Genomic DNA, 5,073 nt, shown 5'->3' with positions numbered 1-5,073 from the left:
TTGAAATAATGAAAAGTGAGAATGAGGTAGGAATTACATATATTAAAAAGTGAAAGTTTATGATCCTGAAGCAATGTCCTCTGAAACTTTCTGCCAGTGGTTTCTAACATTTGCAATAACATTTCTACTGCCAGGATACTAAAAGTTAATGGATGGTAAATTTCATTGAGGATTGGGATTATTTTCTGAAATTGCAAGAAATTTGATCTTCTTTCTCATGTAAAAGTTCAAACATTGAGTTCTTCTCTCTCAGGTGAAAGTGAAGTATGAGCACCCAGCTACTGCATCTCAGGTAAAGTTTAATCACTCAGCTGTTCCATCTCAAGTGAAGTGTGATCCCTCAGCTGTTCCACCTCAGGTGAAGTTTGATCACCCAACTCTTTCTTCTCAGGTGAAGGTTGGACACGTTTCTCTTTTTTCCTAGGTGGTGCTTTGTGCATCTTTACAAGCAAAAGTAACAAACTCAGAAATAAAACCAAAAATGGAAATAAAAAAAAGGGTCCTTTCTTCTTCTTCATCCACTCTTGCACTGTTTTCCCAGGAGGTGGGCCACTGTCAACACTCCCTCCATGGCCTATTTTTATACAGTAAGGGGGCTCCCAGTTAGAGCCACAATGGCAGTGATGTTTGTTGTTGCAGATCCCTTTCCTATCACAGGTCTCTGGCGAACAATCACTTGTCCACAGCGACATAGAGACACACTTCTGGCGGATGCACACATGTTCAGCACCACACTCTGTGCCATCTTTCACATCACCAATATCTGGTACTGTCATCCCAAAATGATAGTCGGTACCCCAGCAGGTCACACCATTGAAGTCAATCCAATGCACAGTAGTGTGACTTCTCAAAAAGGGAATTTCTTTCACATTCTCACACTGAACTCTTCCACAGAGGAAATCTGATTTATTACACCTCACATAGTTTTCACCAACGAGACCACAGTTACCAAAGCGGTCACCTCGGCTGTTCATTTCTGTGTAGCAACTCTCCTGTGCACTCCTGGATTCTTTGCCAAAGATCTGTCTGCACTGTTCGTCACGTGCATTGCATCTCTTCTCATGGCAGTAGCCACTGTCCATGCAACGGACCTCATCCTGCACATACACATCTTCTGGACACTCAGGTGAGGTGCCATTGCACCACTCTGGAAGATCACACTCACTGACATTTTCTCTACACACTTTACCTGGTGGCAAGAGAAGGCAGTCTTCACAACAAAGCCCAGAGGCACATTCAGCCCCAAATTTCAGGGTGCAGTTTTCCGAACAACATGGATGGTTTGAACACAAAGTTGGGGATCCACAGTCGCATTCCTCTCCTCTTTCAACCACACCATTCCCACAGACTGTCCACCTGATGATGTCTGCTTGGTTTGGTACATTGTGCATACAATTCAGAACTGGAAAGGTACTCCACATTTGAGCATAACTGCAATTGCTGAATCTATAGCCTTCCATTTCTGATGCATGCATGATACAAACACGATGCTCACATTTACATTCTGGTGTATCATGCTTCATACCCAGATTATGACCCATTTCATGTGTTATGACAAGTGAAATATCATACAATTTATCTCCCACGAAACTCTCAATTCCACAATTATAAGGAGGTATACAAACAGTTCCAACATAGGCTAAGCCAATATACCTATCAAAAGTTTGGTGTGCCAGAAAATGTGCAATATCATTTTTTATGCGAGAATTTAGACTGGCTACCTTCCAGTCGCAAAACAGATCCAGGACTTGAACCATGTCATTAGTGACATTGAGAAGATTCTTTTCATTCCAGACCTCAATTCCAAGTAAACACAAATCAACATCCAATGGACTTAAAAGGGAATGTATATGATTGACAATGACAAATATGTCCTCTAATACATGTGAGACATTACTTATAAAGGAATCGCTTATAGTCTACAACCAAAACTGTTTCTAGAAACCATTTGTGGGTCCACCACCCTTCATAGCCACTTTGCCTCAGAATGGAATTATTACTCCTTTGAAGCTTCAGTTGTCGTGCTAGTTCTTCTTCTGTTAGTCCACATCTCATAAATGGGAATTGTGTCTTCTCTCTCTGCATCTTATAAACCAGATGTTCAAATGTGGTAGAAAGTCTTTTGGGTTTGATTTCATAAACAATGTCATGGATCTCTAGCATTCCTTGAAAGCCCCCCAAACAGGTGCTAAGAGAAACTAGGGATTCTGGGTCCCCTTCCACATAGCCATCATAGTAGCAGTCACTCTGGACAAAAGGGTGGTCCTCGAGCAGAGCACCCTGGTCTGTGTAGGTGAACACAGAGAAGGGTTTGGACACCAGAAGTTTCTTGGCCTTCATGTGGACAATGTGTTTCTGGCCTCCAAAGTACAGACTGTAGGAGATCCATTCAGGGGGTCTCATGACCCTATGGGTGCCAGTTATCCTCAAGGGTATCACTACTTCTGGGGGGCTATGGTGTTGAGAGTGCCCAATCTGGGCCCATCCAGAAAGGAAGAGCAAGATGCTCAGGCAGAGTTTCAGGAGAGTGATCCTCATATGCACCAGGGCCTCACCCACAGCCATCATGGTTTGTGACTGGAAGCAAAGAGGCAGGGCAGGAGGTGCTGTTGTCCTGTCTCCTCCCTTTGACTTGGTTGCAAGCAGCACTGACCCTTAATGGGATGTCTCCTTCAGAGTCAATCCATCAGAGCCACAGAACTAAAAGAAAAAATAAAATAAAAAGAAGGGCAGAGATGGGGTGGCTAAATTATCAACAGGCCAAGGTAGAGGAGAACAGCAGGGTATGGGCTCAAATGCATTAGTGTTTAGTTTAGGGCATGACTAGATATTTTGCATTGGATTTTCTCTTAATTTTGGTGATGCAGAATCAGATTATGGGAGTTGAAAAGAATGACAACTGGCCACTGGTTGAAAATTGCCAAACACGGATATAGGAGACGTGGGTTCATGATACCATTCTCTAAGTACATGAGTATGTGAGAACATTTCCACAATAAATATTTAAAACAAGAGTCTGAATGTAAAGGTGAATATAGAAGTTGTTTTGATGAGGGAATCTGTATTTATATGAATTGGATTGGAAAAAGTAACAATAGTTTTTCCTTCCTATTTCTAAGGATTATTTAGTCACATTACTCATGAGAAATATGTAAAACAATTCTCACATACATTACTTTTCTTCATGATTCTTAATATGGACTTCCATGCAACTAATGATTTGTTCAAAATTCCTCCAATCCTGTCAGATTTCAATGTCAAAGCATCAATTATCCTTCAAAAGTAATAAAATCTGCTTATAATAGATACTTTCCGGCATTAAAACAAGCAATCGTGGAATTGGAAGGGGGAGTACCTTGGGTTGACACATTTCACTCAAAGGTATTTATATGTGATTACACTCATATAAAATAATATTTTTCAAAGTCTGGGACCCTATAAAAATAAAAAAAGCAAACTAGCTGGAAGAGTAACAGTTGGAAAAGAGAAGGTACTAAAAGCAAAATAAAGTGTCTTCATAAAGGAAAAAAAAATCAATAAACCCTGGGAGGATGGTGCAGGTGATAAGGTAAGCTTCAGTGCAGGTGATGCTGTACCAGAGCAAAGACATCAAAATCCCTGGCATTTCAGGATGCTGAGGAAATCAGCTCCACGTTCAACTTTCCAATGGATTTGTCTCAGAAATGACAACACATACAAAAATACAGATTAAACAATAATTTTGGTAATACAAATATACTCAGGAGGTTCTATTGGGTGAGGTGCTAAGGAAGTGCTAATTTGCACAAATGAGAAATCTGATAATAGCACACTGCCTAGCCAATAATACTGATTTGTTGCTTTGTTATCAGTATCTGCAGAATATGCAGATACTGCATGGCACACCTGGGAAACATCAAAAGATGATACAGGTTAATGATATGGAACATACATTTCCACAGTGTTTGCAGCAAACATATAGTTTAAGAATCTGTTACATTGCATTCAATAGATTCCATATAAAAATACCTGTTTTTCTTGACCTTGTGAGAGTATCCATAGTTTTCATGACATTTAATACCATAGCAATAATATCATAAAAGTGATGAGATTGAGAACCACCACACTGTTTGGGGTAGAAAGAGCAACAATGGCAGCAGAGAAATGTGGAATCTGCAAAGAGGGATCTAAAACACCCTGATGAAACACCACTTCCCACAGTAGGAAATTCACACACAAAAGTGTCTGGACTCAGGACCTCTTGCCTCCTGGACCCAGGACACATTTCTCCTTAATTTTTCTTTGATCTTGATTCTAAGTTCTTTAAAGTTTTCTCTCTCCCCAGAATCATTTTCCGGTCACTTATGGAATTGTTCACTCATGAAACAGCAGCAGTCTCTCCTCTATTAACACTTCTTTATGGAGAACACTTTTTTCCTAGTTAATTTAACATAATTTTGTAAGTCAACATTGGGAAGCCCACCAGAGGAGATGTCTTCCTTTCTCAGAAGTCCCTTTGTCACACAGATCAGATATTCAGTCTTACCTTGCTTTGGTTGCCAAAGCCACTTCCAAACCAGAAAACTAGCAGCCATCTCCTTCCACCATTATCTACTATTCTTCCTTATTCCTTCCTCAACCTCCCGATAAATCCTGCACAAGCCAGAACATATTGGGTGCCTACTCCTACTTTCTTCTCCACCAATAACCTTTTCCATGCTCTCCGTGCATTTAGCAAGCATGTGGGCAACCACAAGCTCCCAGGTGTTTTTTTGTTACCATTACAACTTGTGCTCAACAGTTTTGAGCCATTGACTGAAAGCTGTGTTCTATATTATTGTCATGATGCTTGGCCATCTTAACTCTCACATATTAGTTAGCCATAACTTTATTCTTAAATGAATATTATTTATCAGTTTCATATAGGATGCACATAAGTTTCCTTCCATGTTTTCCCACTTTTCAAGTTTCCATCACAGACCTGTCATCCCCATACCCCAGCTCTAGACTCCATTGGTTTAAACACTGTTGGCCAAAGTGCTCCACCAAGTCTAAATTAATGCTTTCACCACTGTGGTAACACAATGCCAATTA

The 5,073-nt window shown here is 40.4% G+C and overlaps 1 pseudogene; it reads right to left on the bottom strand.

Annotated features, from left to right (window-relative positions):
* Positions 1-299: 299 nt before the first annotated feature.
* On the bottom strand, positions 300-2,605 carry LOC107142532 (annotated as a pseudogene).
* Between the last annotated feature and the right edge of the window lie 2,468 nt (positions 2,606-5,073).

The sequence above is a fragment of the Marmota marmota genome, unplaced genomic scaffold (genome assembly GCF_001458135.2).
Source record: "Marmota marmota marmota unplaced genomic scaffold, marMar, whole genome shotgun sequence".
NCBI classification, from domain to species: domain Eukaryota; kingdom Metazoa; phylum Chordata; class Mammalia; order Rodentia; family Sciuridae; genus Marmota; species Marmota marmota.
The sequence above is the reverse complement of the archived record's forward strand: the minus strand, read 5'-3'. Positions and strand labels throughout refer to the sequence as shown.